Raw genomic sequence first — 14,453 nt, 5'->3', positions numbered from 1 at the left:
CCAGGACGATCTCGTGTTAATTACCTACAGATCAACCCTGTGCGGACTGATGGGGTGAGGACTTACTTCGGCCGTGACTGGTGGGCACAAAGTCACCCACACCCACAGCATGATCTAGTCTCTGCCGCTGCTTGCTCGTGGATGCCACGTGAGATGGGTGACATAAGGAGGCTCAGGTTTGGACCTGCGAAGCTCTGATGTGTTCTCAGCCTTCCTACACACATCCTACAGACTCATTCACTTGGCCACAGCACAGCCTTTGGGATGCTTTGGGTGGAAATGAAGCTCATTAAAATGTGTTTCAGGTGGAGAGAATATTCACGCCTGTGCCATATCCAAAACTCTGACCTTGGGATGGTCTCTGCACACTGCCTACGAGAAAGGCAATCCTGTACCTGTCCTCAGAATGGCTTAATCATAACTCCTATTCTCCTTTTTGACAAGAGAATTAGACAGATGGCCCTGGGTGGGTTCCTTGTGAACATGGGATTAGTGGAATCATCATAGCTTCGCATCTATTACTGTCTCTTTCAACAGCTCCTAACGGATGAGTTCTCTAAACAGTCCAGAGCAGCGCCCTAAATTCACACAGCAAAGGCAAGATTATAAAGTTAACCTTACAGGAAGAAAAGAACGAAGGAAGGAAGATGGAGGGAGGAGACAGAGGAGGAGGCAAAGAGGGAGGGAATCGACTTGCCTAGTGACCTGAAGCTCTTCACTGATAGATGTCCATTAAAAATTGTGGGTTGGGTGTAGCCAATGGGCAATGGGCAATGGGAATGCTGGGAGACTAATCTCTCTGTCCCACCTGCTGTGAGACTTTGGAAAAATTAGTCACCCACTCTGAAATTTGGGGTTCTGACATATGAATGAGGGAGATTAAGACCTTGCTGTCAAGGTGGCTGTGGCAATGGAATGAGCTAATGCAGGCGAAGCCCCTTGCCAGAGCTGTCCCATAACAAACAGGAAGACTCCTCACTCCCCTGACAGGGGCCTTGACCAGCACTGTCCAGTTCCCAACTCCAGCACACGAGGCACGTACAAACTCCAGGCTGACTTCAAACTGGAGTTTCTCCTGCCTCAGCTTCCCAAATGCTGGGATTGCCGGTGTCCTCATTACCATGGCCAGCTCAACACTGAGATGTGGAGATGATGATGTCATCATTACCATGGCCAGCTCAACACTGAGATGTGGAGATGATGATGAATTGATTGATGTCATCATATACCTGAGATGAGACCAGCTAGCTCAACACTGAGATGTGGAGATGATGATGTCATCATTACCATGGCCAGCTCAACACTGAGATGTAGAGTTGCTTTGGTGCATTTTAAAGTCAGAGACTAACACTATATTAGAGCCACCAATTCCAAAATTCTTTAACAAGATCTGCCAGCCTCATGGATCTCTGGGTCTTCTCACCCCTCCTCTGAGTGCTTTGGGGTGCTTCCATTGCCCCAAGGCTCCACTTAGCGTTTACTGAATGGAGGAATAGTCTGTGCACTAAGTCATTCTGGGTCTGATGCCGAGAGAAGAGGCCAGCATGGGGTCTCCTGGTCTTGTATGCTGTCACCAAGGACCCAACTTCGTCTTCACCCTTGTCAGTTGGACTCTGTTTTATGGCTTGTTTCTTGTTTGCATAAGGGCTACCATAGTTCCAGACATTGCATGTACCTTTGAAAAGCAAGAAATGACAGGAAGAGGCACCCATTTTTGTGACTCCTATCCAAAAACCCAGATTTTGCAAAGATCTGTTGGCGTCTGCTTCCACTTAATATGCCTCTGGCTGCAAGGGGAATACATTTCACTGTAATAGCTAGAGGCCCCCTCAGAAGGCAGAGGGAGACATGGACTTGGGTGGACTGATAATTAGTTTGCACAGAAACTCAAGGTGACCTGAATGTCATTATTTAGGAGAGAGTCTAGGAAATAAATCACAACTTTAATCTAGCAAATGCTTCATCCCAGTAAATAAATCCTGCTTTGTCATGTGGCAGGGCCAGGCCTAGTGGTTCAGCAGTAGCTCCCTCCAAAGACAGAGAACAGGAAGTGGGGCTCATCAGCAGACACCCAAACTTACTGCTTTCTGAAGCTAAAGTGCCTTACGGGGTGGCCCTTTGTCTCTCAGGGTGAGCCTGGGCAAGCCCGCAAAGAACATGAAGACATTTGTTCCCACATAGACAGATGCTGTCTCCAGCTGTCTGGAGAAATACACTTAAAAACCACATTTAGTTATTTAGTTATTTAGTTATTGGGAGGGGCGTGTGTGGAGGGCAGAGGACAGTTTGTGGGAGCGGGTTATCTCCTTCCACTACGCAGGAGCTGGGGCTCGAAGTCAGGGTGTCAGACAGAGCCACAAGGGCCTATACCCACTGAGCCACCTCACCGCCCCGGGATGGCCTACACTGAGCCACCTCACCGCCCCGGGATGGCCTACACTGAGCCACCTCACCGCCCCGGGATGGCCTACACTGAGCCACCTCACCGCCCCGGGATGGCCTACACTGAGCCACCTCACTGCCCCAGGGATGATCTACACTGAGCCACCTCACTGCCCCAGGGATGGTCTACACTGAGTCACCTCACTGCCCCGGGATGGTCTACATTGAGCCATCTCACTGCCCCGGGATGGCCTACACTGAGCTATCTCACTGCCCCGGGATGGTCTACACTGAGCCATCTCACTGCCCTTGGAAATGTGCTTTTGGCAAGCACACTGCCTCTGTCGAGGGAATCTGCACTAGACCCAGGAAATCAGGTTGGGAGTCGCCTGGGAAAACCAGTTTGATGACTGCGAAGGCATGCCTCAGTTTCCACTAAAAATGCACGTTCCAAAGTTGACCTCCTGGCCGGGCGGTGGTGGCGCACGCCTTTAATCCCAGCACTTGGGAGGCAGAGGCAGGCGGATCTCTGTGAGTTCAAGGCCAGCCTGGGCTACCAAGTGAGTTCCAGGAAAGACGCAAAGCTACATAGAGAAACCCTGTCTCGAAAAACAAAAAAAACAAAAAAAAAAAACAAACAAAGTTGACCTCCAGCCCGGGTCCCCAGACTTGGCTCTTTCCAGAACTCAAATCAGCCCTCAGAGAATGACACTCATTTTTTTTTAAATGGGAAAATACCGGAAGCAGTGTGCCACAAGGTTTGAAAGCTGCGTACAGACTGAGAGCCCTGATACACACATGCTCCTCGAGTTCCGGGTTCTTGAGGCAGATCCAGTCTGAGGTCTGTGCCACTGAGCCCCATTCCTGGAGAATCATCTGGGGGTGGCAGCAGACCCACATAGCAAGTCCACAGTCCCACAGCTGAAAACTGATGAAGGAGCCTGTGTTAGTTAGGGTTTCTATTGCTGGGAAGAGACACCATAACCACGGCAACTCTTATAAAGGAAAACGTTTAGCGGGGTGGCTTACATTTTAAGAGGTTTAGTCCGTCGTCATCATGGTATGACATGGTAGCGTGCAGGCAGACGTGGAGCTGGAGCTGAGTCCTACATCTTGATCGGCAGGCAACAGGAAGCGAACTGAGACACTGGGTGTGACTTGAGCGCATATGAGAACGCAAAACTCATCCCCACAGTGACACACTTCCTCCAACAAGACGACACCCACTCCAACAAAGTCACACCTAACAGTGCCCTTTGGGGACCTTTTTCTTTCGAACCAAGCGCCTGTGCCTTAGGACTGAAGCGAATTCCCAAACGAAAGCAGAGCAGAGCAGTGTGCTCTTGGCAGGTTGTGTCATCCAGGAATTCCCAAGAGTCAGAAATGAGTCATAGTGCTTGACTGTACCCTCAATTAGGCCAGAATGGAAGATGCCCTCTAAGTCCAGGGCTGCCACACATGGGGTCAATGACCAGAAAGGTCAACAACAGTGGTGGCATTCCCAGGACAGGCTGCCACAGAGACCTATGGTTGCCAAAGACACAAGGCTGCTTAGTTGTCTGTAACCTGGTCAGAGGCCAATCCCAGGGTCTTCACGGTCCCCACCAGGTGTGACAACTGCCAATCATGTCACTGAGGCTCTTCGGGGAGGGGTTCTTGGGGGCAGGTGCCAGCCTCCCCTGCAGGGCCAAGGCTGACAGGCCAGCCAGCTGTTGCTCTGTTCCTCGCTGCCTTCCCTTCCGATCTACAAAAACCAGGGACTGAGCCGGCACAGACGTGCAGGGGTGGTGCCTGAAATCCCAGCTGCCTCCAGCTGGGAGGTTTAAATTGGAAAGATTTTAATTAGGTCCTCATAACTGCCAGTGCCTTTATCCAGTTATTCTTTCACCCCCTTATTAAGAACCAACCCACTATGTGCAATGGTGGGCACAATGAGGCTTAACCGTTTGGGAGCCCAGAGTGATTATCGTATAATCTCCTTTCTGGTGGAGCGGTGGCTGCCGCAAGCGTCTTTTATGGGACAGCCATCAAATCACAGTCTTTAATAAAGGCAGATGGCTCACACAGATTTGCGGCGCAATAGGAGTTTATCATAAGTAGGGTTTTCATCAAAGTAATTTCAAGGTTCTTAAAACTCTGCTCACCGCCTCCCCCGGTTCGGCTGTCTTATATGGCTGAGGATCGCCTCTTCAGGCTCTGTTGCTGAGGGGAGCCTGGCCACGGGAGAGAACTGTTGCCATGTGGGGACCAGGAAAGCTGGAGGCCACTCACCTGCCCAGGACACGCGAGATCAGTCAACAGAGAGAGAGAGTTAACAGACCCTGAGACACACACATGCGTCTGCGCTGGGGACATGGGGTTCCAAACCTCTGTTGCCTGCCCTGGAGTTGGGGGAGATGGGAGAGGGTCCCTGCCCTAGCAGGTGATCTGAGGGGCGCCAGGGCCCTGAGAACAGTGTAGATTGTTCTGTGCCCTCCACTCAAGTTCCCACCCACTGTCTGGGACGAGCCTTTGATCAGAGCGTGGTGGTCCTCAGTGTACACCCCGACACCCAGCCTACAGTGCAGACTCTCCGCTGTCTACCAGAGGCCTCACCTCTGTTTTCCTAGGGCCACACGTCTCTCTAAGCACACGTACGTGCGTGTGTACATGCACACATGTATACAATTGACTAGACGAATGTGCACCCAAGCCAACCCCGCCGTCTCCTCAATCCCTGACTCCCCTCCCTCTGCTGAGGCACTCTATCCAACGCCCCCCCCCCCAGGCCCCTGGGCAGAAGCCCTGAAACGCTTTCTATGGGGAAGCAGGCTTTTATGTCCCACCTTCCGAACACTGAGTCAGTGAGAAGCAGAGGAACATAGCCTGTCTTTCTCAGCTATCCCCTGTGAGACCAAAAAAAAAAAAAAGTACAAGGGCCCTGAAGGTGGCATTATTAAATCCTCCTGTGGTCAGTCCCCGGCTAGCCTGTGCTGGCCACCGATGGCAGCAAACATTCACTGCACTTCCAGTGAGCTGTTTGTGCATGGACATCCTCGGCTCCACAGCTGGAGGCGACTGCTGTCCTTCCTGCACAGAGGGACACATCCAAGGCACAGGGAGGTTAGGTCACTTTCCTGAGGCCACAGAGCTGAAGCCAGGTAGTGGGGCTCTACAGCTCGTTGTCTTCACTAGGACCCCAGCTCACCCAGGTTCTATTCCCTGAGTTCCCTCCGCTGACAATGCGTGCCCTGTCTCCCTGTGCGGCATAACAGCCATGCCTAACTTAGCTCCCAGAGACAAGAATGAGATCACCAAGTCCACGGGTCCCGGGGGTCACGAGTGCAGTCTTCGGGTGAGGCACAGTGAGGTTCCCTGGGTCCCAGCAGAAAGGGTGAGGGTCACTAGGGCTGGAGCGCAGCAGGGCTCCGTGACTCTCAGCACCCGAGGGGGAGGGGGTGAACCCAAGCTGGGGTTTGGCTGAGCGCCTGTGTGAAACACAGCACCTGCTTTCCTCCCGTGACTGGGGTTTCCACAGCTCGGAAGGCAGACGGTGCCATGCAGGAGCATCCTGACGGACACATCTCGGGAGGCAACAGAAGTTCCAGAACTGTTCTGACCTTGGCCTTGGGAGCCATGGAACATCACTTCTGCCCCATTGCCAGCCTGAGTTCCAGAGAAAGAGAGGAAACAGCGCCTTTCCTTCTTCTCTTCCTTCCTTCCTCTCTTCCTTTCTTCCTTCCTCCCTTCCTTCCTTTCCCTTCCTTCCTTCCTTCCTTCCTTCCTCCCTTCCTTCCTTCCTTTCCCTTCCTTCCTTCCTTCCTCCCTTCCTTCCTTCCTTCCTCCCTTCCTTCCTTCCTTCCTTCCTCCCTCCCTCCCTTCCTTCCTTTCCCTTCCTTCCTTCCTCTCTTCCTTCCTTCCTTCCTTCCTTCCTTCCTCTCTTCCTTCCTTCCTTCCTTCCTTCCTTCCTTCCTCCCTCCTCCTCCTTCCTCCCTCCTTCCTTCCTTCCTTCCTCTCCTCCTTCCTCCTTCCTTCCTTCCTTCCTTCCTTTCTTTCTTTCTTTCTTTCTTCCTTTCTTTCTTAGACAAGGACTCGTGTAGCCCAGGCTGACTTCAAATTAACCAAAGATGACCCTGAACGTCTGGTCTTCTAGCCTCGCCCTCTCGAGTACTGATTGCAGGTGGATGCCACAACACACGGGGGATGCAGTGCTGGACCTTGTACATGCTAGGCAAACACTTCAGCAGCTGAGCTACATTTGCTTTTTATTTTTTATTACATTTTATTCATTTATTCTGAGGGGGCACGCTCACACAGGCCACCACCCACATGCAGAGGTTAAAAGACAACTTGGTGTCAGACCGTGCGGGTGCTGGCATTGAACTTAAGTTATCAGGCTTGGGCAGAAGGCACCTGAACCTCATCAGCCATCTGACCAGCGCCACCTGAGGGGCTAAAGCCGTCAACTGCTCACTTCAGTCATCTCAACGGGGCAAACTCCTGGTGGTCTAGGGGAAACCACATCACCCCCAGCAGGGGCTACCTCCCCACGCTGCTCCTGAGTCTGCCCTGCAGTTGGATTTGAAGCTAGTTAAGCTGCACTTGAACTTCCCAGCTGTTTTCTCCTGGGTCAGACGGCAGAGTCAGAGAATTCTCTGACTCTGCAACACCTGAGCCTGAGAATGTCTGCCCGGATGACGCTGTAATCTGAAGTGTCCCCAAGCTCATGTCCTGATGGCACTTAGATTTGGGTCCCATGGGAACAATTAAAGTGGTAGACAGTCATGGGGGGTGGGGCGCATCATCAGGGTTATCCAAGACAGACTTAATGCCTCCAATAAATACAGGACAGGAGACCGGAGCAACCCATGAAACTGTCTCCCAAGTGAGCCCCTGTGTCATGGGATTCCTGAAGGTCTCAGCAGATGCTGGCGCCATGTCCTTGGACTCTCAGCCCCCAGAGCCCTCAACTAAATAAATCTTCATTCTTTATAAACTGCTGGGCCTGTGGTATTTGTTACAGCATCAGAAAACAGTCTAAGGCAGGTGAAGACCTTCACTACCCACTGGACGGGTCACCGTTTATCTCCAGAAGCCATGTAGGTGACTGTTGCTCAGGCCAGCTCCCAGTCAGTGACAGCATTGTCTTTTTTAAAAACTGGGGCGTCTGAATTGTCACTTGCCCATTGGCCAAGGACAAGCCACTATCAATACTAAGGAGGTGGAGGAGGGTGATGGGTGATATTGCTCCGTATGCTGTGGATGTGTTTCTCTGAATGGTTGATAAATAAAACACTGATTGGCCAGTAGCCAGGCAGGAAGTACAGGCAGGATAAGCAGACAAGGAGAATTCTGGGAAGAGAAAGGCTGAGTCAGGAGTCGCCAACCACACACAGAGGAAGCAAGGTGACAAGGCAGAACTGAGAAAAGGTACCAAGCCATGTGGCTAAACATAGATAAGAACTATGGGTTCATTTAAGTGTACGGGCTAGTCAGTGGTAGGCCTGAGCTAATGGCCAAGCAGTTATAATTAATATTAGCTTCTGAGTGATTATTTTATAAGTGGCTGCAGGGTCTGTGGGGCTGGGCAGGACCAGAGAAAACTTCAGCTACAGGAAGGGGGTGGGAATGAAGGCTGCCAAGACCCCACGACTGGAGTTCAATGTCCAGGACCCACAAGATGGAGAGAACAAACTCCTATAAGTCGTCCTCTGAAGCCAGGCGATGGTGGCGCACGCCTTTAATCCCAGCACTCGGGAGGCAGAGGCAGGTGGATCTCTGTGAGTTCGAGGCCAGCCTGGGCTACCAAGTGAGTTCCAGGAAAGGCGCAAAGCTACACAGAAGCTTTAACCCTGTCTTAAAAAACCAAAAAAAAAAAAAAAAAAAAAAAAAAAAAAAAAAAAAAAGTCGTCTTCTGACCCCCAACGCTCCTGCTGTGGCGTGCTAATACACACACACACACACACACACACACACACACACACACGAACACACAGAGTAAATTGAAAAATGTAGGGAACACAGGATCATCCTCAGCCACGTGAACAGAAACTAGGTCTGGATTCTCTTGGTTAGGGCCTGAGCTCCTCTGTGGTGAGCGGCAGACGCAGTGTGAAGACACAGCTGGTTCTGTTTTAACTGTATACAGCAGCCCAGCAGCAAGGTCAAGGGTCAAGAGCCAAGCCCCACTCCAAGGGCAGCTTGCAGTCAGCTGGTCCCCAGAGGCGAAGGAAGGAGCCTCTCTGTTCTAAGGCTCCCTCCTCCTCACAGTGCTCAAGCAGTGTGGAAAAGGCGAATGTCCTGGCACTCCCTCCTCCATCCTCAGGAGTGTGGAAATGGTGTGTGTCCTCACAAACGCTACTGCAAGCGAGTCTAGCAGCAGCCTTCCCACAGAAATGCACACACTTAAACAAGTAATTTTTTTTTACAGACTAATTAATTTTTATTTTATGTGTATGAGTGATTTGCCTGCATGTATGTCTATAAACCACTCAGGTGCCTGCAGCCCACAAATACTGGAAGAGGGCATAGCATCCCCAGGAAGTGGAGTTACAGAGGCTCATGAGCCACCATATGAGTGCCAAGAATCAAATCAGGGTCCTCAGGGAGAGCGACAAGTGCTCTTAATTGATGAGCCACCTTTCCAGCCCCTTGAATCTGAATTTGGGCCCTCCTGAAATGCCAATTGGCTGGGCCATCTTTTTTTTACTTTCAGTATGGAAGAAGACTCACAAATACTGTTTTAAAAAATGTTTACAGGAGTCCTTTGCCCACGTTTCCCTATTTTCCTTCCTTTTTCCTTTCTCCTTTCTCCTCTCCTCCTCTTCCTCTTCTCCACCTCCCCTGCCTATGACAGAGTTTGGCTCTGTAGCCCTGTCTACTCTTATAACTATCTATGTAGCCCAGGCTTGCCTCCTGCATTCCTATCTCAGCCAACCAAGTGCTGAGATTTTACGCACAAGACCCAGCCACGCTCAGCTCCATTTGTTTTTTCCTTTGCCCATTTTTAAATTGAGTTCTGATTATTGTTGAGCTGAGCAAGTTCTGCATCCGTATTATTTTTCTAGGCATCAGACTCCTCCCTGATAAATGATTTACAAACCTTCTCTCCCGGTCTGTGGGTTGCTGAAGATTAAGTTGTAATTGCAGTTTTACCGAATCTTCCTATCCTGTGTTTGGGCTTCGGGTGCCTTATCTTAGAAGCCAAACGTAACATCATGAATTTTACATTTAGATCTTGATCCAATTCTGTGGAACTAGAACTCTTGTATTTGTTGAAAAGCTGTTCTTTTCCCATGATTGCTCTGGTACTGTTGTTAACTCACCAGAGCAGAGGCCTGCAGCCCTTCTTGGAGGCCCTCAGCTCTGTTCCTCTGGGTTGCACATCCACCTGACACCCATCCCACTGCCTGATTTCATCGCTGTGGAATGTGGTCAGAATCCAGGAATGAGGACTGCCCTGCCCTGACCTACCCTCCTTCTGGATCATTTTAGCATACTGGACAATCCCTCCATTTTGTGTAGGGGAGGGAGAGGCGTATGTAGGTGTTGTGTGCGGTGTATGAGTGTGCGCACCTGGAGCGTGTGTGCAGACTCCTGTGTGCGCACATGTGGAGGACAGATGAAGACCTACTGGGTGCTCTGCTCTATTGTCTTATCCCCTTGAGAGAGAATTTCACTGAGCCTACGGCTTTCAGTTTACCTGCTAGATTGGCTGCCAGCAAATCCCAGCAATCCTCCTGTCTCTGCTCTGTGTCCTGTGTTCCATCCAGTGCTTCCCCACACTCAGGCGACAGTTATGCTCAGCCACATGCAGCGGTTTACAGGGGTGCTGGGGATTTGAACTCAGGGACTCAAGCTTACTCTTACCCACTGACCCATCTATCTGCTTCCATCAGCTTTTAATGTGACGTAGATGAATTCGATGTTGAGTCTATCTGTTGAAACAGATGACTTTTTTTCTCTTTTCTTCTTTTTTTTTTTTGGTTTTTCAAAACAGGGTTTCTCTGGATAGCCATGGTTGTCCTGGAACTCACCAGGCAGGTGAAACAGATCACTTTTTAAATTTGCAACAAGTTGGGATTTCTTTAGACCTCCTGCTTTGTGACCATTTTATTGACATTTCTGCTGATGATTATACTCATCAATTTATACATAGAAAAATACTAATGCTAGCAAAAAAAAAGAGGGATTTATAAATGCGCCTCTGGACTATGGAACAAACTCTGGCCACCTATGAGAGACTTCAGGACTGTGGGGGACTCTGACCCAGGCAGTTGGTTGGCCAACCACCCAATATGTAACAGAGGCCGAGGGAGGCCCTGGGGCCTTGACTCCTTACATAAGTTAGTCTGAGTCCACACATCCCAGAGATTCCAAAGAGCAGTCAGCCCTGAGATCTGCTCCTCTCCCTCCCTCCCCGGGGCCACCTTAGGCACCATGCTTTCTGCCGCACTATCCCAGCGGGCTAGCTCTGGAGTCAGCGGTAAGGAATGCAAGAGCATCCGAGGGCTGAGCCCCAGGGGTGGCAGTGTCCAGGAGCAGAAAGCAGTGCCAGGCATCTCTGCTGACTGTGTGTTGGAGTCCTGGGCTTGGTGAGTCTCTGGAAGGATTGACCAGACGTATTTGTGGGTTACACTCCTGGCTAAGACTTATTCGGAGAACAAGATGTACAGTGACTGTGGATGCAAAGCAGTTTTGTTCCAAAGGAAATAAAAATTGTCTTATTATGAATCTGAATATGAGTGACCGCAGGAACATGGATCCAAGTGCCCCAGAATGATGCACCCCCTCTGGAAGCAGTTGCATGAGCCTTTTAAGTTACAGGACCAAAGAGAGGCACAGCTGAGCAGATTCACCAGATACATCAATGGTAACTACAGGTAGGCAAGTTACAGCAGGGAGCAGAGACCCCTGCTGCAGGCCCCTCATGGCCTCTTAGCTTGGGGGTTGGGGAAAGCTCCAGGCCCACTAATGGGTCCAGGCCCATTTCTGAGGCTTCACTGATAGTCACGGGAATGTCAGCTCAGACACAGAAGTGACTGTCAAGAGACTAAAGATGTCCCAGGATAATTTGGCTCTGGACTTGCCACATTCCAACTCTACAGTCACAGGAGTTCTAACTGATCAGTCAGTCTGAAGGCTCTTCAGCACAAGCGTGGCTTTCCCAGGAAGCTTCCACTCACAGGACGCATCTGGGGGAGGGGAGCCCAGGACAGGCTCCTTTGAGTCTCTCACTGAGGAGAGCTTTCTTTCTATCAGATACTGTCAGATAATTCCAGGGGCCTATGCAGAAGACCTCTGCCTGCGGGTCAAGGCTTCTATGATGGCTAGCCTGGTGAATGCATCCTGCTCAGCTGTTGGCCATGGCTCCTGTAACTCAGGACCCAGCCATGAGACCACGAGTACTTGACGGATCCAGACATTTGTGCAAGTTGTCTGAAGCATGCAGGAAGTGCTCCAGGCACTCTGCTCAACTGCTCGGCTCAGTATACTAGCACAAAACTTCTACCCTGCCTGGGACCAAGCTGCAAGTCCAATTTGTCCTATGTATTGGCAATATTGGTAATAGTAACAGCAATTATTCACTTATGGATGAGGGACATTTATTCAGCAACTATCTGTTGGATGTATATACTCAGTGAGGCACGAAATACCAACAAGGAGACAGTGGTGAAGCAGATTAGGCAGACACGGCTCTTGTCGACTTCCATCTGTCTGCTGAGGAGGGGGCCACCTGTCCTGCCGTGTGGGAGTGTCACTACAACGAAACAAGTTGGTGGCCCAAGAGTATTTTTCTGTCACATCAGGCCACCCTGGGTCTCGGTCTTTTGTCACAACAGCCCCAGGTAGTCTGCAGCTCCAGAGCCGATGGGCTGTGGCAGATCCAGCTCCAGGTCCGCTCCCCAGAGCCAAGCTGCTGGCCGGGGCCTCACGGGGACCAGATGGGTGTCAGCACTGCCTGGCCTGTGGCCCACCATAAGTGCCTCTGCTCTCTGCTGCAATGGCTCCTCTCACTCTGAGACGTTTCCATGGAAGGCTGTGTGGGTTTTCTACTCAGAAGGGAAGGTTTAAGTGAGCAGAGTATCTCTTAGCAAAACACACACCTGCTCCCTAGTTCTGCTCCCAGCATCCGATAGACACGGAGCTCGCAGCTCCAAACTGTTCTCTCTTTTAGACTGGCAAGAAAATCCTAGTTTCCCTCCCTCCCTCTTCTCTGCTCCCTTCCTCTTCCCTCCTCCCTCTCTTCCTCTTCCCTCCTCCCTCCCTCTCCTCTCCCTCCCTTACTCTTCTCCCCTCCCCCTTCCTCTTCTCTCCCTCCCCCTTCCTCTTCTCTCCTCCCCCTTCCTCTTCTCTCCCTCCCCCTTCCTCTTCTCTCCCTCCCCCTTCCTCTTCTCTCCTCCCCTTCCTCTTCTCTCCCTCCCTTCCTCTTCTCCTCCCTTCCTCTTCTCCCTCCCCCTTCCTCTTCCTCCCTCCTCTTCTCTCCCTCCCTTCCTCTCTCCCTCCTCCCTTCCTCTTCTCTCCCTCCCCTTCCTCTTCTCTCCCTCCCCTTCCTCTCTCCCCCCCCTTCCTCTCCTCCCTCCCCTTCCTCTCCTCTCCCTCCCTTCCTCTTCTCTCCCTTCCTTACTCTTCTCCCTCCCTCCCTCTCCCTCCCTCCTTTCTTCTCCCCTCCCTCCCTCTCCCCTCCTCCCTTCCTCTTCTCTCTCTCCCTCTCCCCTCCCTCCCTCCCTCCCTCTCCCTCCTCCCTCCCTCTCCCCTCCTCCCTTCTCTTCTCTCCCTCCCTTACTCTTCTCTCCTCCCTCCCTCTTCTTCCCTCATTCCTCCCTTCCTTCCTTTTCCTCCTGCTAATTCCTTCCTTCCCTCTACTTCCTCTCCTCTCCTCCCTCTCCTCCTGCTTCCCTCCATTCCTTCCTGTTACTGGGACTGTGTCCTCTGATGCTTCCCAACTGCAGCAGAGTTCAGCTGAGCCCAGGGATCTGCTCCCTGGTGGCCCCCACAGCTGTGCTACCCTGTGTCCTGCTGACCCAGATTTCCCCCTTAATCTCAGAGTTGAGGACCTAGACGGGCTGTTCTGATGTCACTAGGCTGATTCCACTAGACAGATGGCTTTCGCTAATCACATCGAATCTCTTAAGATGCCCATTAAAATAAATGTCACTCAACCAGTTTGAAATGGCCAGCAAACGTTCTCCAGTCCGGCTGTATAACAGGAAGGCAGGGGCAGCCCAGGGGAAAGTGTGGACACCCATCAGGTGTCACATGACGTTTCTGATTTCACTGCTCGACAAACGTGTGACTACGGTGAGCGCCTAGCCTGCTGTCAGCCATCAGCGGCCCAAGAAGAAAGGAATACGGTTGCTTTGGTTCGCTCTCTGTTGTGAAAGACGCTATGATCAAAAGCAGCAGCAGTGTGAGGAGGAAAGAGTTTATTTGCCTCACAGGCCACAGTCTATCATGAAAGGGGCGGGAACCCAAACAGAGGCCATGGAAGAACACTGCTGCCTGGCTTGTTCCTTAAGGTCTGGCCCAGCCTTTCTTAAACACCTCAGGACCACCCGCCTAGGGGTGGTACTGTCCACGGTGGGCTGGGTCCTCCCACACCAATCACTTTTAAGGAAGTTTCCCAGCTGTCCCTGGCCACCACCAGCTAGCTGTTCCTGCACCTCACCTGGACAGCACAATAGAGCCGATCCTGTTGGCAGAGGTGTGGATGAGCCAGCCCCAAAGTTTGTGAGCGTGGGGGAGCTGTCCCCACTACTCATCTGTCATGAGGCAGCGTGGGCAAGGGAGAGATTCTTCCCCCTGCACCCCCCAACCCCACTCCCCACCCCCACCCCCACACCCCACACCCACACCATCAACACCCGAGGCCAGGGGGAGAGCTGGTCCTGCACCTCATCAGCTGCAGCACTCAGGAGAGCAGCCCCTACACCAGCTGGGCAGCACAGCAGAGCTGGTGTGGGTGTGGGGGATGGGGCCCTGAGGACATGAGAGCAGGAGAACCGGCCCCACCCCTTGCTCACTGCTACAAGGGATAGACTCACCAGGTCAGTGCAGGAGAGCTCACCCTGGTGGTGAGGACAGGGGAGAGC

The sequence above is a fragment of the Peromyscus leucopus genome, chromosome 11 (assembly GCF_004664715.2).
Source record: "Peromyscus leucopus breed LL Stock chromosome 11, UCI_PerLeu_2.1, whole genome shotgun sequence".
NCBI classification, from domain to species: Eukaryota; Metazoa; Chordata; class Mammalia; order Rodentia; family Cricetidae; genus Peromyscus; species Peromyscus leucopus.
The sequence above is the reverse complement of the archived record's forward strand: the minus strand, read 5'-3'. Positions refer to the sequence as shown.